Source organism: Eleutherodactylus coqui, chromosome 5 (genome assembly GCF_035609145.1).
Source record: "Eleutherodactylus coqui strain aEleCoq1 chromosome 5, aEleCoq1.hap1, whole genome shotgun sequence".
Classification (NCBI taxonomy): Eukaryota; Metazoa; Chordata; class Amphibia; order Anura; family Eleutherodactylidae; genus Eleutherodactylus; species Eleutherodactylus coqui.
The window spans coordinates 125,417,271-125,443,998 of NC_089841.1; the positions used below are offsets into that span (position 1 = coordinate 125,417,271).

The window sequence follows — 26,728 nt, forward strand, 5'->3', positions numbered from 1 at the left end:
AGAAGGTAGCAGTTTTATAAAACTTTTGTCTTTTAATAGAAAAGTATTTAGCATATATGCCCCTAGTTTTAGACAATTTAACAATGTTAAATGAAGGTGCACATCAGTATGGGTAAGGTAATGTGGATACCATGGTCAATGCATCACCTCAGTAATTGAAGTCTAATTAGAATATTCTATTGATTTCTGGGTAATGATATAAGTTTTACTAAAGTAGTAGAGATAGGGAAAACTCTTCAGAAATAGAAAGACATTTTACTAAAAGATATTCTATTTATTGCCTCGGGTGCATTTTGAGGGTTTAGCTCCTCCCTGACCTTACTCTACAGAAGGATGAGAATAGATATGCATTTCTTTTGAGTCATTTTGCACCACCATTTCCACCCAAGGCCTTTATTGGGCTATTCCTGCAGAAATTGTAAGGAATAGAGGAATTTTTATTTTATTGATTTATGTGTTTCTCTCTTTATAAGTGAATTTATTATTATTATGGTCATTCGACCTGTTGCAATACCTTATATGACAAGGACTAATTTTATGTTTTGTAGTGTATTGGTTTGCAGGTACATTAGTCTGACTGTGCTCTGTCCAATGTAGTGCTGAGGAATAATGAAATGCCCTGATTGGTGGATCAGCTTACATCAGTTAGCCTCAACCAGCATGAGAATGCAAAATTATGGATATGTTGTGTTACTCACATGAATCTGAGGCAAAACTATATTATGGAGTATTTTTTCTCACCAAGGGTGTGAACCAAGTGTGTGAGAGTAGTGAGAAGTAGCTCTGACACAGTTGTTCAAGTGGATTAGCTGCTGCTGGAGCTGCTGTTGCTACTTGCACCTTCCATTCACAAATATAGTTAAGCTTAGTGATCCACTGGTAGTGCCAACAATACTATTGGAAGTTTGATGCAACACATGGGTCAATAAGAACACTGTGTCTGAGAAGAATTTCTGTAATAGCCAGGGGCCAATCATTCAGGAACTGTGACTGGAGCTACAGACATCATGTCTGCAACAATAGGAACAGAAAGAGGACAATGACCAAGCACCAATTTGACTGAAAATCATTGCATATAGGAAATCCAACTCAGCTGTTCCCTCGAGAACCACCAATCCTATCAGTTTTGTAGTTTTAAGTACTGTGCCTCTCCTGTTGAAGAAGATTTTTATCCTTTACTCTTAATGTCCTTGTAGTATAAAGATTGTCCCTAAGTAGCCAAATAACTAAAATGAGCATTGAGAACAATTGTTTTAGTAAAAATTTTCATAGAATCATAGAATTGTACTGTTGAAAGGGAACTCCAGGTTCTTCGGGTCCAACCTCCTGCTCAATGCAGGATTCACTAAATGATTCCAGACAGATGTCTGTCCAACCTCTGTTTGAGGACTTCTATTGAAGGAGAACTCACCACCTCCAGTGGTAACCTGTTCCACTCATTGATAACCCTTACTGTCATGAAGTTTTTTTCTAATAGCTAATCTGTCTCCTATGCAATCAGGATAGAAGGAAAAAACACACACTTTAGCGCTCCGTTGAACTGTGTCAATACATGTCAGGGTCTTACTTGTTAGGGGGTGCCTGGACTCCTGGCACCCCTCACATCCTTTGAACCTGGGTTGGGTGATGAGAGCAGCTTCCTGTTCCTGGGAGGAACCTCTCAACTTTATGCGCTGAGACTCCACTGCAGAACACAGGAGACCCTGCTTGTCCTAGAGGAACAAGCCTTCTCAACTGGATTTTCTGCTTCTCTGGATGTGAGGGGTGCCAGGAGTCCAGGCACCCCCTAACAAGTAATACCCTGACATGTATTGACACAGTTCAACGGAGCGCTAAAGTGTGTGTTTTTTCCTTTTATCCTGATTGCATATTCTTTCCTCTTCAAACGCATTTGTTTGGAGTCACCTTTTGCCGCTTTCCCTCCGGAATGTCCTAGGACCGTTGATTCTTATTTCACCACACTTTGGTACAAGAGGCTCACGTGGACCAACAAACTGACCAGTTCCTAGTTCGCAGGACCGGTTCAGTTGCGGTGAGTCTCCCTTTACACCAGTCCTTTTCCCACTTTTTTTCACACACCATTGGAGCGCCGCTTCTGACCTATATTGTTTTATTAATCTGTCTCCTACCTTTCAGTTTCTTCCCATTGCTTTTAGTCTTTCCTTGTGAAAATGAGAATAGGGATGCTGTGACAGCTTTTCAGATATTTGTAGACAGCTATTAAGTCAACTCTTAGCTTTCCTTTTTGCAAGCTAAATATTCCTAGATCCTTTAACCATTCCACATGGGATAGGGTTTGCAGATGACTCACCATGCTGATAGCGCTTCTCTGAACTTGCTCCAGTTTGTCGATATCTTTTTAAAACTGGGGTGCAGAGAACTGGGCACAGTATTCCAGGTAAGGTCTGACCAAGGCAGAGTAGAGGAGGATAATTACCTCACATGATCTACACTTCATGATACTCTTAATACATCTCAGAATTGTGTTTGCCTTTTTTGCTACTGCATCACACTGTTGCCTCATGTTCAGTTGGTGATCTTAGTATATCCAAGTTTTTTCCACATGTGCTGCTACCTAGCCCAATTCCTCCCATTCTCTATGTGCTTTTTTCATTTTTCTCGCCCAGATGTGGCACTTTGCATTTCTCCATGTGAAAAACTATTCTGTTACTCATCGCCCACTATTTAAGCTTGTCCAAATCTTTTGATTCCTCTCTCTCTTAGTATTAGCTATGCCTTCTAGTTTTTTTACACTGTATCTCCACAAAGAAGTGAATGAAAAGTGATTAAAAAGGTGCATGTTCCATAAAAATGACAGCAATAAAAAAACAGCAGCTCGCCCTCAAAAACAAGCACTCACAAAGTCCACTGTTGAAAAGGTAAAAAAGTAATGGCTCTCAGAATATAGTGAGAAAAACTACTTTTTTAAGCAAAAGGATCAGGGTTTTTTTGGCAGCAGTAAAACATACAAAAAACCCAGAAAAAATTGGTATTGCCATAATGGTACTGACCCTGAAAATAAAGTGAATAATTATTTTTACTGCACCATACATTCTGTAAAAGCAAAATTCAAAAAACAATTGTGCAATTGTATTTTTCCTATTTCACTCCACTTAAAGAATTTTAAATGTTCTATAAATTATAATACATTTTATGATATATTAAATGATACTAAACTACAAAATCCAACTTATCCCACAAAAAAACAAGCCCATGTTGACAGAAAAATGAAAAAAATTGTATTTTGAAAGGAGGTAATGAAAAAATGAAACTGAAAACTGTTAGGCCTTTAATGAGTTAATATTATGTGCTCTGATATAAAATACATCCAAGCAGACAACAAACTAAACCAGTTAGTGTTTTACTACAGCCTTCTGGAGCTTCTAGACATTAAGATGTTCTTGAAAATGAGTCATACGCATTTGGCTCTTTCTAACAACCTGCATGTAGAATATAAAGAGATCACTTAGTGATTTCTATGAGGTGGAATTAAGGTATAGCGCAGATTCAATGTCAAAGAAGGGATAAAATGGTTCTGGCATTATTTGTCCCTAGGGACCTAATTTTTCTTCAACTGTAATGTTAGTTATACAATAATGCTACACACAGTGACAAAAAGATTGCAAATGTACATTATTATTTTGACTTTTTTACAGCCTTGACAGCAAGAAAATCGAGGTAATAAAGTGGCGTGTGAAAATACAAAAAAATCATTCTTGCAACAATATTGCTATTATTATTCTGACTGCCCCAGTGACTACAGGAAATATATCTTAAAATTACCATTTTTATGGCTCCCAATAAATACTTTATGCATTGTATTCCATCCTTATGTTTTGGCTTTGATTGTGATTCCAATACCATGTTTTGGCCTCATATTTGATTTCATGTTCCGAATGTTTTTTGGTTTTGGTTTATATGGAGTTGTCATGAAAAAGAATACAAAACAAATCATTTTAGGATGTTTTTGTCCTTATGTTGGTCTTTGATGATATTTTCAATATTTTGAATGGGTTCAAAGTCGTCAGACTATAGTTTGCAGCGCTAATGACCTCAAATAATGATTTTGCTGACAAAAGACGGATACTTCCTTTGTGGAAGGTTTTTTTTTATCATTCAAGTATAATAACAATAGGCAGGAACATATAGCTTTTCTCATTTATGGGACTGTCAGCAAGAACAGTCATGTATGCTAACAGGACTGAAAAATCTTGTCTCGAATAAACAGCTGGCCTACTTTAATACCCATCTCGTTGTTTCCAAACTCTCATGTCTTCTGAAGGATCCTTGGGCATTCAAAGGAATACTGCTGCTGAAGCTGAATGTTCTTTACTAGAGATGAGCGAGCACCAAAATGCTCGGATGCTCGTTACTCGAGACGAACTTTTCGAGATGCTCGAGGGTTCGTTTCCACTAACGAACCCCATTGAAGTCAATGGGCGACCCGAGCATTTTTGTATATCGCCGATGCTCGCTAAGGTTTTCATTTGTGAAAATCTGGGCAATTCAAGAAAGTGATGGGAACGACACAGCAACAGATAGGGCAGGCGAGGGGCTACATGTTGGGCTGCATCTCAAGTTCCCAGGTCCCACTATTAAGCCACAATAGCGGCAAGAGTGGGCTACCCCCCCCCCCAACAACTTTTACTTCTGAAAAGCCCTCATTAGCAATGCATACCTTAGCTAAGCACCACACTACCTCCAGCAAAGCACAATCACTGCCTGCATGACACACCGCTGCCATTTCTCCTGGGTTACATGCTGCCCAACCCCCCCCCCCCCCCCGCGCGCGCACGACGCAGTGTCCACAGCGCACACCAAAGTGTCCCTGCGCAGCCTTCAGCTGCACTCATGCTACACCACCCTCATGTCTATTTATAAGTGCGTCTGCCATGAGGAGGAACCGCAGGCACACACTGCAGAGGGTTGGCACGGCTAGGCAGCGACCCTCTTTAAAAGGGGCGGGGCGATAGCCCACAATGCTGTACAGAAGCAATGAGAAATATAATCCTGTGCCACGGCCATCAGGAGCTGCACACGTGGGCATAGCAATGGGGAACCTATGTGCCACACACTATTCATTCTGTCAAGGTGTCTGCATGCCCCAGTCAGAACGCGGTTTTTTATAAATAGTCACAGGCAGGTACAACTCCGCAATGGGAATTCCGTGTGCACCCACAGCATGGGTGGCTCCCTGGAACCCACCGGCTGTACATAAATGTATCCCATTGCAGTGCCCATCACAGCTGATGTAACGTCAGCTTTAATGCAGGTGGGCAAAAAATTAATTGGATTACACTGTAGGCGAGGGCCCCAAAAAATTGGTGTACCAACAGTACTAATGTACCTCAGAAAAATTGCCCATGCCCAACCAAGAGGGCAGGTGAAACCCATTAATCGCTTTGGTTAGTGTGGCTTAATTGGTAACTAGGCCTGGAGGCAGCCCAGTTAAAATGAAAATTGGTTCAGGTGAAAGTTTCAACGCTTTAATGAGCATTGAAACGTATAAAAATTGTTCATAAAAATTATATGACTGAGCCTTGTGGGCCTAAGAAAAATTGCCCGTTCGGCGTGATTACGTGAGGTTTCAGGAGGAGGAGGATGAATAGAATACACAGATTGATGAAGCAAAAAGGTCCCCGTTTTTGATGGTGATAGAGAACGATGCTTCCATCCGCGGGTGCAGCCTACGTATTGTTTAGGTATCGCTGCTGTCCGCTGGTGGAGAAGAGAAGTCAGGGGAAATGCAGGCTTTGTTCATCTTGATGAGTGTAAGCCTGCCGGCACTGTCGGTTGACAGGCGGGTACGCTTATCCGTGATGATTCCCCCAGCCGCACTAAACACCCTCTCTGACAAGACACTAGCCGCAGGACAAGCAAGCACCTCCAGGGCATACAGCGCGAGTTCAGGCCACATGTCCAGCTTCGACACCCAGTAGTTGTAGGGGGCAGAGGCGTCACCGAGGACGGTCGTGCGATCGGCTACGTACTCCCTCACCATCCTTTTACAGTGCTCCCGCCAACTCAGCCTTGACTGGGGAGCGGTGACACAGTCTTACTGGGGAGCCATAAAGCTGGCAAAGGCCTTGGAGAATGTTCCCCTGCCTGCGCTGTACATGCTGCCTGATCTCTGCGCCTCCCCTGCTACCTGGCCCTCGGAACTGCACCTTCTGCCACTAGCGCTGTCGGATGGGAATGTTACCATCAGTTTGTCCACCAGGGTCCTGTGGTATAGCATCACTCTCGAACCCCTTTCCTCTTCGGGTATGAGAGTGGAAAGGTTCTCCTTATACCATGGGTCGAGCAGTGTGTACACCCAGTAATCCGTAGTGGCCAGAATGCGTGTAACGCGAGGGTCTCGAGAAAGGCATCCTAACATGAAGTCAGCCATGTGTGCCAGGGTACCTGTATGCAACACATGGCTGCCCTCACTAGGAAGATCACTTTCAGGATCCTCGTCCTCCTCCTCCGGCCATACACGCTGAAAGGATGACAGGCAAGCAGCATGGGTACCCTCAGCAGTGGGCCAAGCTGTCTCTTCCCCCTCCTCCTCATCCTCCTCCTCCTCCTCAACGCGCTGAGATATAGACATGAGGGTGCTCTGACTATCCAGCGACATACTGTCTTCCCCTGCCTCCGTTTCCGAGTGCAAAGCGTCTGCCTTTATGCTTTGCAGGGAACTTCTCAAGAGGCATAGCAGAGGAATGGTGACGCTAATGATTGCAGCATCCCCGCTCACCATCTGGGTAGACTCCTCAAAGTTTCCAAGGACCTGGCAGATGGCTGCCAACCAGGCCCACTCTTCTGTAAAGAATTGAGGAGGCTGACTCCCACTACGCCGCCCATGTTGGAGTTGGTATTCCACTATAGCTCTACGCTGCTCATAGAGTCTGGCCAACATGTGGAGTATAGAGTTCCACCGTGTGGGCACGTCGCACAGCAGTCGGTGCACTGGCAGATTAAACCGATGTTGCAGGGTCCGCAGGGTGGCAGCATCCGTCTTGGAGTTACGGAAATGTGCTCTGACCCGGCGCACCTTTCTGAGCAGGTATGACAAGTGTGGGTAGCTTTTCAGAAAGCGCTGAACCACCAAATTAAAGACATGGGCCAGGCATGGCATGTGCGTGAGGCTGCCGAGCTGCAGAGCCGCCACCTGGTTACGGCCGTTGTCACACACGACCATGCCCGGTTGGAGGCTCAGCGGCGAAAGCCAGTGGTCGGTCTGCTCTGTCAGACCCTGCAGCAGTTCGTGGGCCGTGTGCCTCTTCTCTCCTAAGCTGAGTAGTTTCAGCACGGCCTGCTGACGCTTGCCCACCGCTGTGCTGCCACGCCGTGCGACACCGACTGCTGGCGACGTGCTGCTGCTGCTGACACATCCTGATTGCGAGACAGAGGTTGCATTGGAGGAGGAGGAGGAGGGTGGTTTAGTGGAGGAAGCATACACTGCCGCAGATACCAGCACCGAGCTGGGGCCCGCAATTCTGGGGGTGGGTAGGATGTGAGCGGTCCCAGGCTCTGACTCTGTCCCAGCCTCCACTAAATTCACCCAATGTGCCTTCAGGAAGATATAGTGGCCCTGCCCGCCTGTGCTTGTCCACGTGTCCGTTGTTAAGTGGACCTTGGCAGTAACCGCGTTGGTGAGGGCGCGTACAATGTTGCGGGAGACGTGGTCGTGCAGGGCTGGGACGGCACATCGGGAAAAGTAGTGGCGACTGGGAACCGAGTAGCGCGGGGCCGCCGCCGCCATCATGCTTTTGAAAGCCTCCGTTTCCACAACCCTATACGGCAGCATCTCCAGGCTGATCAATTTGGCTATGTGCACGTTTAACGCTTGAGCGTGCGGGTGCATGGCGGCATACTTGCGCTTGCGCTCAAACAGTTGCGCTAGCGACGTCTGGATGCTGCGCTGAGAGACTTTGCTGGATGGGGCCGATGACAGTGGAGGTGAGGGTGTGGGTGCAGGCCGGTAGGCACTCGTGCCTGTGTCCTCAGAGGGGGGTTGGATCTCAGTGGCAGGTTGGGGCACAAGGGGAGAGGCAGTGGTGCAAACCGGAGGCGGTGAACGGCCTTCGTCCCACCTTGTGGGGTGCTTGGCCATCATATGCCTGCGCATGCTGGTGGTGGTGGCTCCCCAGCTGATCTTGGCGCGACAAAGGTTGCACACCACTGTTCGTCGGTCGTCAGGCGTCTCTGTGAAAAACTGCCACACCTTAGAGCACCTTGGCCTCTGCAGGGTGGCATGGCGTGAGGGGGCGCTTTGGGAAACAGTTGGTGGATTATTCTGTCTGGCCCTGCCTCTACCCCTGGCCACCGCACTGGCTCGGCCTGTGCCCACACCCTGACTTGGGCCTCCGCGTCCTCGCCCGCGTCCACGTCCTCTAGGCCTATTCCTACCCCTCAGCATGCTGTGTTAGCAGTAGTGCAGAAACAGAACGCTGTAATTAAATGTGCCGCTTATTGGCCCTTGGTTGGAGGCTGACTTCGCTTACGGAACGCACAGCAGAGGCAGGAAAGAATTTTGCGCAAGCCTGCTGTAACACTTAGCTGGCTGCGTATGAATTAGGACAACTGCCCCCAGCAGAGACGCAGTACAATTGTGGACAGGAATACAGCTGTGATGTAAGAGGCAACACAGAGGCAGAAAAGAATTTTGCGCAAGCCTGCTGTAACACTTAGCTGGCTGCGTATGAATTAGGACAACTACCCCCAGCAGAGACCCAGTACACTGAGGACGGTCACAGGCAGCCCAAATAAATTTTTTTCCCCAAATGTTTTTGGAAAGGCCCACTGCCCATATACACTAAATATGTCTTCTGTCCCTGCCTCACCACTACTGGCCCTGGACAATGTAAAATTACTGCAGGACGCAATGCTCTGCACGGCCGATATACAAAAAAAAAAAGAAAAGTGCAACACTGCAAAAAGCAGCCTCCACACTACTGCACACGGTTAGATGTGGCCCTAAGAAGGACCGTTGGGGTTCTTGAAGCCTAAAATAACTCCTAACACTCTCCCTATAGCAACTTCAGCAAGACAGCACTTTCCCTGAACTATGTCAGAATGCATCTGTGGGGAGCCGTGGGAGGGGCCGATTTATATACTCGGGTGATACCTGATCTCGCCAGCCACTCACTGCAGGGGGGTGGTATAGGGCTTGAACGTCGCAGGGGGAAGTTGTAATGCCTTCCCTGTCTTTCTATTGGCCAGAAAAGCGCGCTAACGTCTCAGAGATGAAAGTGAAAGTAACTCGAACATCGCGTGGTACTCGTCTCGAGTAACGAGTATCTCGAACACGCTAATACTCGAACGAGTATCAAGCTCGGACGAGTACGTTCGCTCATCTCTATTCTTTACAGAGAATATACATGGTTCTCATCAAAACCACTGATAAATGAGATAAGCAATCTCATTATTTCTAAACAGTCTATTGACAATAGAATTAACTATGACAACAAGAATCCTATAACACTTTGACTGCTATGGTATCTGCTGTGATTGCACCTGGATGACACTAATTAGTTTAACTTAACATGTTTTGCTAAGATTAACTTACTATTTCCTACCTGTTACAAATGATATTAATTCCAGGGGGAAATTATAAAGTGGCAGTATTTACATGGATGTGGTATATGCAAAGCATATAGAATTGAGTTAGGTATACTATTTGACAACGAGTCTCTTTCTGTAAGAGCCATTACCACCTAGTAATGCCAAGAACAGTGTCAGGCTTTTCACGCAAGGAAGACAGCCCTCCTTTGCTACAAAATTGTGTCACTAGCTTCTCCTAAATTGAATTTCTTGTCAGAGAACACTCTGATCTAGCTTTCCCAGTTTATATTTTTAAAGGGGTTGTCTGGGACTTTAAATATTGATGACATATTTTGAGGATAGATCATCAATAGTTGATCAGTCAGGGTCTGTCATTCAGGATCCCTTCCGATCAGACAGGACTTTTACAATTGATGACCTATCCTCAGGATAGATCATGAATAATTGATTGTTAAGATTTAACCACTTGGGATCCCTGGGCTGCTGGGGATTGCTGGGCTGTTGTCGGTGCAGACAGCGCTATCTTCTGAGAACTGTGGCTGAAGAACCAAATCAGGCCACTGCAATATGGGCATCACTATCTGCTTCCAGCACTGTCTGTACTGATGGTGGACATGATGATCAGCTGATCGGAAGGGATCCCTAGCAATGTACCCTTACCAATCAACCAATCATGACCTATTCCGAGAGTAGGTGATCAATGATAAAAGTCCCAGACAACCAATGATGTAATCCCATTACTTTGATTTGTCTTGTATATAATATAATTTTGTTTTTCAAATAATAGTTACAAAACAATCAATGCCATTCCTTATAGATATGATTGGGTGAATAACTATAGATGTATGATCTCATATATGGTTTCCATATAATACTATGTAGTAATGGAATAAGTTGGCGCTATACAAATAAAGATTATTATTATATTTTACACTCATCTCAACTGTACTTAGAAATCACCATTTACGGAAATGCATGTAACAAATTAATTTGCATTTATGTACACCTACTGTATAATGGAATGTGTACAGATGTAGCTATGTATAAGTCAACTGTAATAACTGGCTGCAAAAAGCTTTTTTAACACAACGCAACCCATTGAAAAGCTATTGAAAAGGTAAATAAACTGTGGCACAGAACTCTTTTTAAAAGTTTTAAGCGTCAAGTTAAACTTTACTACATCCATACCACATGCCCCAACTGTCCCAGAACTGGCAGGATAGTCCCGATTTTCCAATCCAATCCAATTTCCTCTTCTTTATCTCTCCCTGGGTGTGTCCCGGGGTGAGGAATGGATGGGGGTGAGGCATAGAAAATTTCTGCAACATGCTTTACATGCTACCTTGCATGTCCCTCTTTCCTGCCCTGTAAAGTTGGTAGGTATGCTATACAATGGCATACAGACCACATTTGAATAACCATGAATGTGTAATTGTTTATTAAGGCATATAAAGGACCTTTTTAAATTCACATCATAACACACTTTCCCCTCATAATGATATAAACACACCTTTACTCTTGTGGATACTAATTTAGAGACATTTTTCTGGTCAAATATGCTTTAGACACACACATGCTTAGCTTGCACCATATAGAATTCAATAGAGAGGGCTATATACAGTACATGACCACCTTACTATTAAATTAAATGGGAAGAGCACAGCTGTCAATCAATGAATAAACACAGATATAAATACCCCTCTGTGGCCTCTAGGATCTAGTATTGCAGTCCGCTGTGGTCCAGTGATTATTGTGATATATCACAAACATTCACTGAAAACGGCCATATACTTACTAACACAGGAGTGACATTGGGACATATCACAGGATAATCAAGTGACCGCTGCAGCCTTGGCGCTCAGGAAATGAGCAACCCATGCCAAGAAAATGAGCCGTGATTTCCTGTGACATCATATGTTACAACAATCATCGGTACCGCAGCAGACTGCAGTGCTGTATCCCGGTGGCCGTGGAAGTTTAAGTATAGCTGGGTTTACTATTTTATAGGCAGTCCTATTGTAAGTAGACAACCCTTTTAAGTGCCTGACAATCATCCCGTGTAAAAGGAGCCTAGTCCTTGTTCTCCCAACAGCAGTGGGATTCTCACCTATCAGGGATTTATGGCATTCATAGGAATACCTCCTTTAGAGTGCTTAATAAATACAAAGTTATATATATTGAGTTGAAAGCCTTCCGGCACTAGCATGACTGGGAATTTGGAGCAAGAATATCAATAGTTTACATCTGTCATTCTAAACTAAAATCTGACTTAGAAATAATCTTAAGGAATGTTTCACAGTTTGATGAGGATTAGTGAAGTAATTTGATAACTTGGGACTTTTAAATAGCGTAGACTGCTGTCATCTTTAGAAGCAGTATAGACACTTGTAGTGGAAGAAATATCCTATATCCAATTATTTTCAGCGCACAGTTGTCACCATAGCTGTTAGTGTGTTTAAGACAAATGCAGAGTTACTACGGTACTATTATTGACTTATGTCTACCTCTATAAATACATGTACAGTGCAAAGTATTATTGTATGCTTTGTAGAGTCTATTTCATGCACTGAGAAATGTAAGTTAATACCATTCACGTACTAAGAAAGCAGTTGTCCCTATCTATGTTTAGAAAATAGAACTATAGTGTCAAAGTTAAAAGAATTAGATATTGGTTAAAGTCTTAATATTGCTTTTTGATAGAGTAATGCCTCATTCACATCAGCGCCAGAGGTTCTATTCACAACCTCCATCGCTGATTCTTGCTAGAAAACAGAACCAAATAGCGCAGCAAGTTGTGTTATTTCATCCTGTCAATTCGAACATACCCATTATAGTCAACGGGGGGTTGTTCAGCACCATTCAGTTCCATCTTATGATAGAACCATTCGGCCAAGGGATGCTGGTTGCTTGCTCCCCGAATGGAACAGAAGCACGGAACACCCAAATCCTGATGTGAACGAACCCTCAGGGGCATTTATTTTATTCACTGTAGCTACGATGAGATACCATTAAGTATCAAATACTAAACGTTTATTTGACATCCAAAGGTGTAAGGATATATTGATATATGGTTACAATTGTATTACAGTTTCAGCAAATACAGGTTACAGGTACAATGAAATACAGGTACAATGAAAAGATATACCATTATCCAAGATACTTTCAGTATCAGTTTCTTCATGGTTCTCAAGAGGTTTGCTTTCTGTCCCTCAGTATGAACCTTTAATGTTTACTTCCAGAAGATACAAATCTATCCATGGTCATATGATGGACGCAAACGGGCTTGACTTTGAGCTATCCAGTTATCAGAGCTGTGTCTTGTAGCAAGCTGCTTAGGGCTTTGTCACACGGGCGCCGATGCGCCCGTGTGACTAAGCCCTTACTTGTGTGTCCATTACATGACCAGGACAGACTTTTATTCACTGAACACAAACAAAAAAGGTTCCTATTGAAGGACTGCAAGCAGAGATCTTGAAAATTGAGGAAAATATAATGAAAAATTGCATAACTTTTCACAGTACAAAGAATAACTTATTTTTGGAAACAGTTTTAAGTCAGCCTTATGCATTGTATACAACTTTGCCCGGTAAGTTCTGCTATTAAAAGTTTTCAATTAAGACCCTTTTACATGGAACGATTATTGTTCAGAAAATTGTTATTTCATATAAAACTAAACATTAATCATTTAGGCATAAAAATCTGACTCCTGTTAGCTCCTTTAAGCCCCCTGCACACGAACGGGTCAAATTCTGCATGGGAGGGCCCGCACCAGACTCTGACCCTATACCCAGCCGGTGTCCTCGCATACCTCTCTTTTTCTCTTCTTGATCTGTATTTCGGAATGGCTACATAAGCTGCTGCAGTGCAGAATTTTTATAAAAATGTTTATTTTTCCCACACCAGCGGCTAGGCAATGACGCGGAATCCGCGACCTTTCTGCAATGTCAATTGTGGAAGGGCCGTGGTTCCGGCAGCTTTGATTGACTTCAATGGAAGCCGTGATTGTGGAATCCGCTCAAATATAGAGCATGCTGCGATTTTTCCTCTGCTTGCAGATATCAGAATTTGGTTCCGTGATGGTACAGGAGAAAGTGATTTTCCATAGCATGGAAATGGCATTGGCTGCAGATCCGCGGTGCAGATGACGAGCATGGATTCCGCAATGCAAATCTGTTTGTGTGCAGGCAGCCTTAAACAGGTAGTCATTCAACTATGAATGACTGCCTGTTTAATATGAATGGAGGAGGGCAGCCCGAAGAGATCTTTGGAGCGCTACACTTCCATTCATTGAGCAATTATAACTCCAGTATGAAAGCACAGGAGCAATAATCTTTGGGCCAACTTTAAAAAGACCCTTACTCTCATTTACTTAATGAGGACCTGTCTGCATAGCTTTGCAGTCATGGAATCTCTGGCACTATTATAGCTTGTTTTTTCTGTCTGCTCGCCATTCTCCTGCACTGATCTCCATCAGTTTCAAATCCCAGCACTGTCAATCTGTAAGTGGGCAGTCTTCTCCAATCCCTGTCAATTGATGATGTCAGAAATATGACATCACCCATTGACAATAGACAGAGAAGACCACCCACTTGACAGATTCACAGCACCAAGTGCCAAACATAATGGAAATCAGTGCAGGAGAACGAATGGGAAATAAACATGAAATATAAGCTGTACTGAATCAGTATGACTGCAGCTACAAAGTTATTTAGCCACCCTCTGACTCAAGGATGTGACAGAAGGTTATCATGTTATAATTAGAGATGAGCGAACGCGTTCGTCCGAGCTTGATATTCGTGCGAATATTAGGGTGTTCGGGATGTTCGTTATTCGTAACGAACACCATGCGGTGTTCTGGTTACTTTCACTTCCTTCCCTGAGACGTTAGCGCGCTTTTCTGGCCAATTGAAAGACAGGGAAGGCATTACAACTTCCCCCTGCAACGTTTAAGCCCTATACCACCCCCCTGCTGTGAGTGGCTGGCGAGATCAGGTGTTCGCCTAATATAAAAGTCGGCCCCTCCCGCGGCTCGCCTCAGATGCCTGGTGAGTTAGATGAGGGACAGTGCTGTTTATACCGGAGCTGCTGTAGGGAAAGAATTGGTAGTTAGTGTAGGCTTCAAGACCCCCCAAAGGTCCTTATTAGGGCCACTGATAGCTGTGTGTTGGCTGCTGTTAGCAGTGGCATTTTTTTTTTCTCAAAATCGGCTCTGCAGAGCGTTGCACCTGGCATTAGGGACAGAAGTGCTGCATAGGCAGGGAGAGTGTTAGGAGTGAGTGTAGCCTTCAAGAACCTCAACGGTCCTTTCTAGGGCCATATTTATCCGTGTGCAGTACTGTCCAGGCTGCTGTTAGCTGTGCTGCATTTTTTTTGGGCTTCTCAAAATCGCCTCTGCAGAGCATTCCACCCTCCATTGATACTGCAGGGAAAGAATTGTATAGGCAGGGCCACAACACAGTTATTATTCATAGAATATACGCAGTGCTGCCTTTTGGTGGAAAAACAAGTGAAAACAAATCTATTTGTCCAGCCTCTGTCCGTCCTTACGGGCGGTGGACATGTGTGAGCTGCGTGAAGAACATTGCTAAATCATACGCACCCAGCTACGCTTTACTGCTGGCTTCGCCATTTGCTTTCCTTAATTGGGAAAAAAAATACCTGCTCTGCCAGAGTTATAATAACTCTGCTACCCTCACGTTCTGTGACACATTAGCAGGGACACAGCACAGTTATTAAACTTCTCATGTTCATTGAATATACGCAGTGCTGCCTTTTGGTGGAAAAACAAGTGGAAACAAATCTATTTGTCCAGCCTCTGTCCGTCCTTACGGGCGGTGGACACGTGTGAGCTGCGTGAAAAACATTGCTAAATCATACGCACCCAGCTACGCTTTACTGCTGGCTTCGCCATTTGCTTTCCTTAATTGGGAAAAAAAATACCTGCTCTGCCAGAGTTATAATAACTCTGCTACCCTCACGTTCTGTGACACATTAGCAGGGACACAGCACAGTTATTAAACTTCTCATGTTCATTGAATATACGCAGTGCTGCCTTTTGGTGGAAAAACAAGTGAAAACAAATCTATTTGTCCAGCCTCTGTCCGTCCTTACGGGCGGTGGACACGTGTGAGCTGCGTGAAAAACATTGCTAAATCATACGCACCCAGCTACGCTTTACTGCTGGCTTCGCCATTTGCTTTCCTTAATTGGGAAAAAAAATACCTGCTCTGCCAGAGTTATAATAACTCTGCTACCCTCACGTTCTGTGACACATTAGCAGGGACACAGCACAGTTATTAAACTTAGATTATTCATTCACTAGAGGCAGTGGGGCCTTTCGTTTTCCAAAAAGGGAAAAAATTATATTTGGCCTGCAGTCTTGCGCCAATTTATTTCCTGCCTGTGAAATCAAATCACTGGTAATACAGCATGCTGAGGGGTAGGGGTAGGCCTAGAGGACGTGGACGCGGCCGAGGACGCGGAGGGCCAAGTCAGGGTGTGGGCACAGGCCGAGCTCCTGATCCCGGTGTGTCGCAGCCGACTGCTGCGCGATTAGGAGAGAGGCACGTTTCTGGCGTCCCCACATTCATCGCCCAATTAATGGGTCCACGCGGGAGACGGTTATTAGAAAATGAGCAGTGTGAGCAGGTCCTGTCCTGGATGGCAGAAAGTGCTTCGAGCAACCTATCGTCAACACGCAGTTCTGCGCCGTCCACTGCTGCAAATCCGAATCCTCTGTCTGCTGCTCCTCCTTCCTCCCAGCCTCCTCACTCCACTACAATGACACCTGCTCAGGAGCGGGAACACTCCCAGGAACTGTTCTCGGGCCCCTGCTTAGATTGGGCAGCAGCGGTTCCTCTCCCACCAGAGGAGTTTATCGTCACTGATGCCCAACCATTCGAAAGTTCCCGGGGTCCGAGGGAAGAGGCTGGGGACTTCCGCCAACTGTCTCAACAACTTTCTGTGGGTGAGGAGGACGATGACGATCAGACACAGTTGTCTTGCAGTGAGGTAGTAGTAAGGGCAGTAAGTCCAAGGGAGCAGCGCACAGAGGATTCGGAGGAAGAGCAGCAGGACGATGAGGTGACTGACCCCACCTGGTGTGCAACGCTTACTCAGGAGGACAGGTCTTCAGAGGGGGAGTCAAGGGCATCAGCAGGGCAGGTTGCAAGAGGCAGTGCGGTGGCCAGGGCCAGGGGTAGAGGCAGGGCCAGACCGAATAATCCACCAAGTGTTTCCCAAAGCGCCCCCTCGCGCCATGCCACCCTGCAGAGGCCGAGGTGCTCTAAGGTCTGGCAGTTTTTCACAGAGACGCCTGACGACGACGAACAGTGGTGTGCAACCTTTGTTGCGCAAAGCTCAGCCGGGGAGCCAACACCAACAGCCTCACCACCACCACCATGCGCAGACATATGATGGCCAAGCACCCCACAAGGTGGGACGAAGGCCGTTCACCGCCTCCGGTTTGCACCCCTGCCTCTCCCCCTGTGCCCCAACCTGCCACTGAGATGCAACCCCCCTCTCAGGACACAGGCACTACCGCCTCATGGCCTGCACCCACACCCTCATCTCCGCTGTCCTCGGCCCCATCCAGCAGTGTAGTTCAGCGCACCGTTCAGCCGTCGCTTGCGCAAGTGTTCGAGCGCAAGCGCAAGTACGCCGCCACGCACCCGCACGCTCAAACGTTAACCGTCCGCATAGCAAAATTCATCAGCCTTGAGATGCTGCCGTATAGGGTTGTGGAAACTGAGTCCTTCAAAAGTATCATGGAGGCGGCGGCCCCGCGCTACTCAGTTCCCAGTCGCCACTACTTTTCCCGATGTGCCGTCCCAGCCCTGCACGACCACATCTCCCGCAACATTGTGTGCGCCCTCACCAACGCGGTTACTGCCACGGTCCACTTAACTACGGACACGTGGACAAGCACAGGCGGGCAGGGCCACTACATCTCCCTGACGGCACATTGGGTGAATTTAGTGGAGGCTGGGACAGAGTCAGAGCCTGGGACCGCTCACGTCCTACCCACCCCCAGAATTGCGGGCCCCAGCTCGGTGCTGGTATCTGCGGAGGTGTATGCTTCCTCCACTAAAGCACCCTCCTCCTCCTCCTCTGTCTCGCAATTAAGATGTGTTAGCAGCAGCATGTCGCCAGCAGTCGGTGTCGCGCGGTGTGGCAGCACAGCGGTGGGCAAGCGTCAGCAGGCCGTGCTGAAACTACTCAGCTTAGGCGATAAGAGGCACACGGCCCACGAACTGCTGCAGGGTCTGACAGAGCAGACCGACCGCTGGCTTGCGCCGCTGAGCCTCCAACCGGGCATGGTCGTGTGTGACAACGGGCGTAACCTGGTGGCGGCTCTGCAGCTTGGCAGCCTCACGCACGTGCCATGCCTGGCCCACGTCTTTAATTTGCTGGTTCAGCGCTTTCTGAAAAGCTACCCACGCTTGTCAGACCTGCTCGTAAAGGCGCGCCGGCTCTGCGCACATTTCCGCAAGTCCCACACGGACGCTGCCACCCTGCGCACCCTGCAACATCACTTTAAGCTGCCAGTGCACCGACTGCTGTGCGACGTGCCCACACGGTGGAACTCTACGCTCCACATGTTGGCCAGGCTCTATGAACAACGTAGAGCTATAGTCGAATACCAACTCCAACATGGGCGGCGCAGTGGGAGTCAGCCTCCTCAATTCCTTTCAGAAGAGTGGGCCTGGTTGGCAGACATCTGCCATGTCCTTGGTAATTTTGAGGAGTCTACCCAGGTGGTGAGCGGCGATGCTACAATCATTAGCGTCACCATTCCTCTGCTATGCATCTTGAGAAATTCCCTGCAAACCATAAAGGCAGCTGCTTTGCGCTCGGAAACGGGGGCGGGGGAAGACAGTATGCCGTTGGATAGTCAGGGCACCCTCCTGTCTATTTCTCAGCGTGTACAGGAGGAGGAGGAGGAGCATGAGGAGGATGAGGAGGAGGGGGAAGAGACAGCTTGGGCCGCTGCTGACGGTACACCGGCTGATTGCCTGTCATCCTTTCAGCGTGTATGGCCTGAGGAGGAGGAGGAGGAGGAGGAGGAGGATCCTGAAAGTGATCTTCCTAGTGAAGACAGCCATGTGTTGCGTACAGGTACCCTGGCACACATGGCTGACTTCATGTTAGGATGCCTTTCTCGTGACCCTCGCGTTGCACGCATTCTGGCCACTACGGATTACTGGGTGTACACACTGCTCGATCCACGGTATAAGGAGAACCTGCCCACTCTGATTCCCGAAGAGGAAAGGGGTTCGAGAGTGTTGCTATACCACAGGACCCTTGCGGACAAGCTGATGGTAAAATTCCCAGCCGACAGCGCTAGTGGCAGAAGGCGCAGTACCGAGGGCAAGGTAGCAGGGGATGTGCGTAGATCGAGCAGCATGTACATCCCAGGCAGTGCAACAGTCTTTAAGGGCCTGGCCAGCTTTATGGCTCCCCACCAAGACTGTGTCACCGCTCCCCAGTCACGGCTGAGTCGGCGGGAGCACTGTAAAAGGATGGTGAGGGAGTACGTAGCGGATCGCACGACCATCCTTGGTGACGCCTCTGCCCCCTACAACTACTGGGTGTCGAAGCTGGACATGTGGCCTGAACTAGCGCTGTATGCCCTGGAGGTGCTTGCTTGTCCTGCGGCTAGCGTGTTGTCGGAGAGGGTGTTTAGTGCGGCTGGGGGAATCATCACAGATAAGCGTAGCCGCTTGTCAACCGACAGTGCCGACAGGCTAACACTCATCAAGATGAACAAAGGCTGGATTTCCCCAGACTTCTGTTCTCCACCAGCGGACAGCAGCGATACGTAAGCAATACGTAGGCTGCACCCGCGGATGGAAGCTACGTTCTCTCTCACCATCCAAAACGGGGACATTTCTGCTTCATCAATCTGTGTCTAATATTCCTCCTCCTCCTCCTCCTGCTCCTCCTCCTGAAACCTCACGTAATCACGCTGAACGGGCAATTTTTCTTAGGGCCACAAGGCTCACTCAAATAATTTTTCAGAACAATTTTTATAAGTTTCAATGCGCTTAAAAGCATTGGAACTTTAACTTGAACCAATTTTTCGTTACACTGGGCTGCCTCCAGGCCTAGTTACCACTTAAGCCACATTAACCAAAGCGATTAATGGGTTTCACCTGCCCTCTTGGCTGGCCATGGCCAATTTTTGGGATGTACATTAGTACTGTTGATACAGCAATTTTTGTGGGCCCTCGCCTACAGTGTAATCAAATTAATTTTTAGGCCACCTGCATTACAGCTGACGTTACCTCAGCTGTGTTGGGCAATGCAATGGGATATTTTTATGTACCGCCGGTGGGTTCCAGGGAGCCACCCATGCTGTAGGTGCGCACTGAGTTTTTAATACATCTGTACACTTCTAAAGAACCCGTCTGACTGGGGCATGCAGTGTGGGCCGAAGCCCACCTGTATTACGCACGCCATTACTACCTCAGCTGTGTTGGGCAATGCAATGGGATATTTCTATGTACCGCCGGTGGCTTCCTGGCACCCACCCAGGCAGTGGGTCCACAGGGAGTTTAACCTACATGTGTCCACTTGTAAAGAACCCCAGTCTGACTGGGGCATGCAGTGTGGGCCGAAGCCCACCTGCATTAAGCACGACATTACTACCTCAGCTGTGTTGGGCAATGCAATGGGATATTTTTGTGTACCGCCGGTGGGTTCCAGGGAGCCACCCATGCTGTAGGTGCACACTGAGTTTTTAATACATCTGTCCACTTCTAAAGAACCCGTCTGACTGGGGCATGCAGTGTGGGCCGAAGCCCACCTGTATTACGCACAACATTACTACCTCAGCTGTGTTGGGCAATGCAATGGGATATTTCTATGTACCGCCGGTGGCTTCCTGGCACCCACCCAGGCAGTGGGTCCACAGGGAGTTTAACCTACATGTGTCCACTTGTAAAGAACCCCAGTCTGACTGGGGCATGCAGTGTGGGCCGAAACCCACCTGCATTAACCCTTTCCAGTCCACTGTGTGACCTGTGAAGACATTAGGGTTTAAGGCTGTACAGCTCCGTTGTTGGTAGACGTCCGTCGGGGTTCTCTTACTGTATATTGCCAGCCTCTCTGCTGTCGGAGCCTATCCTACGTGTCAGCTCATGCAGTACTGGCTTTAGCCAGCATATAGCGCCGTTGTATAACAGCAGAAAAAGAGTAAGCCCCCTAGGAAAACCATATACAAATTGGATTGGAAAGGGTTAAGCACAACATTACTACCTCAGCTGTGTTGGGCAATGCAATGGGATATTTCTATGTACCGCCGGTGGCTTCCTGGCACCCACCCATGCTGTAGGTGCACACGGAGTTTTTACTACATCTGTACACTTATAAAGAACCCCAGTCAGACTGGGGCATGCAGTGTGGGCCGAAGCCCACCTGCATTAAGCACGACATTACTACCTCAGCTGTGTTGGGCAATGCAATGGGATATTTCTGTGTACCGCCGGTGGGTTCCAGGGAGCCACCCATGCTGTGGGTCGACAGGGACTTCACAATAGGGAGTTGTACCTGCCTGTGTCTATGAATTAAAAAGCCCAGTCTGACTGGGGCATGCAGACACCTTGACAGAATGAATAGTGTGTGGCACATAGGTTCCCCATTGCTATGCCCACGTGTGCAGCTCCTGATGGCGGTGGCACAGGATTCTATTTCTCATTGCTTCTGTACAGCATTGTGGGCTATCGCTCCGCCACTTTTAAAGAGGGTCGCTGCCTAGCCGTGCCAACCTCTGCAGTGTGTGCCTGCGGTCCCTTGTCATGGCAGACGCAATTCTAAATAGACATGAGCGTGGTGTGGCATGAGGGCAGCTGAAGGCTGCCCAGGGACACTTTGGTGTGCGCTGTGGGGGGGGAGGGGGGGCGGTTGGGCAGCATGTAACCCAGGAGAAGTGTCAGTGGAGTGTCATGCAGGCAGTGATTGTGCTTTGTTGGAGGTAGTGTGGTGCTTAGCAAAGGTATGCCATGCTAATGAGGGCTTTTCAGAAGTAAAAGTTGTTGGGAGGGGGGGGGGGCCCACTCTTGCTGGTATTGTGGCTTAATAGTGGGACCTGTGAACTTGAGATGCAGCCCAACACGTAGCCCCTCGCCTGCCCTATCCGTCACTGTGTCATTCCCATCACTTTCCTGAATTGCCCAGATTTTCACACATGAAAACCTTAGCGAGCATCGGCGAAATACAAAAATGTTCTGGTCGCCCATTGACTTCAATGGGGTTCGTTGTTCGAAACGAACCCTCGAGCATCACGGGAAGTTCGTTCCGAATAACGAACACCCGAACATTTTGGTGTTCGCTCATCTCTAGTTATAATATATTATATAGATGATTATTATTTTACTACTCTAAACTTGCTGATCTTATAGAAGATGATGATAATCCATTTAAAGCAAGTGACTATCAATTTGTATTCACTTTTTATGTGACATTTTATCGGATGATGAAAGGGTTTATTGACTATTATAATAAAAAGTAATGTTGAATATTTCCACGTGTATGTCAACTTTATATTTTATCCATACTTTTCTCTATTTCAGGTCCCCGAGGCAAGAAGAAACACCTACAATCAGCAGCTCCTCCACAGGTTTCTTAGATTTACATTCTTCATTGTGACACCGGCATGGTGAAGCAATACATTTATGTGACAAGCGACTCTTTCTTAGACCTTTGGAGTCACAGCACAATGAATGGAGATTTCCTTAAAAAAAATAGTGTTTGTTTTTATACCATTTGCCCTAAATAATTCACAGCTTTACTAAGTTCACCAAGAAAAGAAATGTAAAACTAAGGGAACTGATCTGCAGCTGCACCTCCTAAGAACATGAAACGGAAGGACTACAGAAAATCTTGAACATACCGTATCCGGCATCACTGAAACCCGTTGTTTCCAAACAAAGACAAACAGTATTATTGATAGGTTCCGTAAAGATCTGGATGCTTTTATCTACAGTGGAGGAAATGATCTCTCCTGTATTTTTTTAAAGCCATAGATGAAGACACAGATGACAATGGGACAGTGCTACATCTCTTTGTATTTCAACAGTTGTGGATTGAATTCAATGCACGTCAAATATCTGCACTGTCAGTTCCATTCAGGGTAATGATATGTGTCATCATTTGCACAGATGGACAAAACATCTAAAGACAATTTCATAGTACGTATTTAGGGGCTTGCAAGATAAATGGGAGTGTTTTATTTTCATGGACGTTTCACTTTCTTAACCCCACAAATACTATTTTTTTTAACTCTACGTAGCAACCGCAAATCCTTCAACATTACTAGTATTCCCAGAATTGTTTATTAAGGTGTGATACTGCCAAATTAGCCTTTGACCCAAAACATGTGCAGAATTTTTGACCTTTGTCTCATTTTATGCTTTTATGAATTTTTTTTAATTTTTTTTTTTTATAAAATAGGTTTGCCAAGGATAAATAATAAGTTATTCACATAAATACCAGCATTTGGAGGCTATCCATCACATCTCATGAAGCTATTTAGTGGATATCAAGCATTTATTATATTTTGTATTTCTTTTCATTGCATTTAATTGGACAAATGTGTTTACTCTGTAACCAAATGTCATTTATGTAGTTTATGTTATGAAGCAAAGGAACATAGAATATTTTTTTAATTTAGCAAGATGATATCTTGCCATTTCAGGTCATTGTAATTTCAGGCTAAAAGCTTTAATATAAATACTATGTACCATACTGTAAAATTAGAATGTAAACTTATATATTATATTTCTACATACATACCTGTACAAATTTAAAAAAATGATATTTTTCACTATACAAATTCAGTAAAAATATTTTGATAATAAGTATATGATGGTTTGAAGAGTGCAGGAATAGATGGGAAGTGTTGTATGAGTGTCTAAAGAGGTTTTTAGTTGAATCCAATTTATCCAATAATTTCCAAATAAAAGTACGTTTGGAACTTTAAGGATTAACTTTTTGTGGACTGAATCTGTTAACATTGAAATTATACATATTTACTTGAGAGAAACAAAAAAACATTAGTATAATGAAAATACAGTTGTACAACTTCTTATGTCTCTAGCTATTTTTTAAGAAAGTACCCATTGGACACTAACAATTGCTTGACCAAAGTTGAAATATAACCATAATTGTGTAGGGTACATTCAGGTACATTCACACATGGCAGATTTGTGGTAGAAACTTCTGTAGCTGGCAATCTATTTCATACATCAGAGTAGGGCTGTTTCTGAATGAATTTCTACAACAAATCTACCACATGTGATTAAGGGTTCTTTAACAAGGAACAACTATCAGGTGGTTATAGCCAACCCTAGGATTATCACCCTCGTGCTTTCACATAGTAGCGATAGTTGTTCTGTGATGGAGCACACCAGAGATCTCTTCCAGTCACCCACTTCCATTCAGAGTAAAAAGGCAGTCATTTATAGATAAACGACTGCCTGTTTAAAAGGGCTGACAGGTGCTTGGTTTTTAGGCAATCTAAAAGCCAAGCAACTCCAATAAGTGAGCGATTCTCATTCACTTTTCCTATCGGGTGTTGTGTTTACACAGGATGACAGTCACCCATTATCGGTATTTTGAACGATTACTTCGGTGTCTATCGGCCTGTGTAAAAATACCCTAACTATCAAGCTTAAATGCCTAAAAGCAACACAGTGTTTATGGCTTTGATTTTCATCAAGGATAAGTAAAATAATAAAATAGAACAAAAAGAAAAAATTTTGGTCATCTCCAGGCCATGTATAGTTTCAGAGTAGAGAACAGATTGGATAAGTAAAGAACATACTCTTAAGGCCCATTTACACTGGACGAATGTTGGGCAAATGATCTCCTCCAGCCTCCCCACCCCTGCTGGCCACTCTGTCAGAGAGCCAGCAGTACTCGCTCCTGTGCAATAGCACGGAAGCGAGTATGTGCGGGGATGAGTGTCAGGCATCGTTTGCCCGACATTCTTCCAGTGTAAATGGGCCTCTAGTGTAGGCTTACACATCATGGGTAAATTTTGCAACAAAATCTACACCAAAAATCTGTGTGTAGATTTGGGTGCAGGTTTCACAGTGGAATCCACTCAATACATTTACATGAATGAATTCTGCTGTGAAAATCCAGATTTCAAAATTACAAGTATTCTATTTTGCGGCAGAAATTTTCCACTATAAGTGAACAGAGTTTGTTAAACCCTCCCTTAATATCTATTCAATTTGTCATTTCTTGAGGTCTTCAAATGTTTGTTAAACTCATCCGCAACCAATATATGGTTTGAATATAAAGCAGATGTCTCCTGTTGGGATATGGTTAGAAATCTCTGAGACAATCACTCTGTAACATCTGTTTTTTACCTCTAGAGATGTGTAATGTGTATTATGCCGTAGGCTATGCATTATATTCTTTTCAATAACAGGGATCAGAGAAGGAAAAAAATTACTACAGTCCTTTACTTCCTCCCTTCTGTTGTTGGTTGAAGGAGCAGATAGAAGGCAACATGAAATAGATGTACTAACAGGGTGAGGGCAGGAGTGATGAGTGGAAGGTGTATTGTGACCCAGCAGGCTTGTAGAGCTCTACTGTAAAGCTACACTGTTGCTGTACGATGGCAGACAGTGATAACAAATTCCTGTGAGTAAATTAATAGGAAGCAGAAATCTGCAAGACAAATAGCTGAGCTCTAAATAGGAACGCTTCACAAAAGTATTGCAAAAGATGATCTAAGAGCAATGTGAAGTTTTTTTTATACACAAGAACACTTTAAATAGTCACTTCAGTGAAAACTCATTTTTCCATCACAGCACCCCTCACCTGACTGTTTGAACATCCCCTATGTAAATTGTACTCACTTCCATGCAGTTGAGTCTGCTCTGATAAGTCATCTTGAATTTTAGATTTCCCTCTGCTTTCTCTTTTTGGATGCTGTGATAGCAATCCTAGGATGCATCAGCATAGTACTTCATGACTAGAAATTTTCAGAAAGAAAGGAATAACTAAATAAGGTAATAGTCGGTGATGTATATGCACTGGGGAACTAGCTACACAATGAAAGAAAAAAAAAACTTCACTGAAATGGCCTTTTAAATGCAAGAATATCAATTTATTCCACTTTAGAGTTCCCCAGACAATTTGAGTTGAGACTCCAACAGCTCAAGGTAGACCAGCATCACTGTTATTTCTTCCATTTTCCTGCTCCATCATGATAGCAGGAAAAAGGAATCCCCAAACTGTCCAATGATGGAAACAAATGGTGCCAGACAGACCTCCTTGAGTATAATGGGATCCGTCGCACTTCTGTCCTGCCCTCTTGGATTTTAAGCATGCTGCACTATTTTTGCCAGAACTTTATACCAGATCTCTATTAGGACTCCAAACAGTACTTCTGCCTAGCCTTACAGGTGCCTAAAAATTTCTGATACTCACATGTACATCGTTATATTGAAATGGTTCTCAAGAAAAGACAAAAGACATCTTGGCATTTTTTCTGTTATTCATCTTTTTTCATCCTAAACTTTTTTTTATTAATTGCCATACAAAAGCCCTTTGGTTCCATTGAAATTACTGTGTTCACCCAAGAAAAAAAAAACACTGTCTTATATTATTTTTTGCCCCCAAAGAGGCACTAGGTCTTATTTTTGGGGGTGTCTTATTATGCTTACCTAGCTGGCTCCATCTAGATCCCTCCCGCTGCACTCCAGAGCTCCACACAATTGCTGCAGTCCTTGGCTGCCCACAGAAGATCACTTTTTGGTTACGGGATTCATAAATCCTGCCTCCACGAAGCAATGACTGTGATTGATTCATTGAGCGCTGTATTGATTGGCTGAGCAGCATGAAGAACCAATCACAGCCATTGCTTCCTGGAGTTGGGATTTAAGAATCCCTTGACCAGGAAGTGATCTTGTATGAGCGGCCGAGGACTGCGGGAACTGTTTCAGAGCTCTGGAGAGCAACGGAAGGGACCTGGACCAAGCCTGCTAAGTAATGTATTCCTTTTTTTCTGTTTTAATGTGATGTAACTAGTGCTTACTTTTAGGGTAGTGCTTATATTTCAAAAAATCCTGAAAAATCAAGCTAGGGCTTATTTTCAAGGTAGATCTTATTTTCGGGAAAACACAATATTTATGGTATTTTTAGAGATTTTGGAAAACTGGTC

At 45.2% G+C, this 26,728-nt stretch overlaps 1 protein-coding gene across 2 annotated transcripts in view; it reads left to right on the top strand.

Annotated features, from left to right (window-relative positions):
* The window catches only part of PRR16 (proline rich 16), a 304,570-nt gene extending 279,907 nt beyond the window's left edge, over window positions 1-24,663 (top strand). For both annotated transcript variants that reach the window (XM_066603106.1, XM_066603107.1), the window contains exon 4: window positions 22,122-24,663. The gene's annotated coding sequence lies outside the window, so the exon portion shown is untranslated. The remainder of the gene's footprint in view (window positions 1-22,121) is intronic.
* The last annotated feature ends 2,065 nt before the right edge of the window (window positions 24,664-26,728 follow it).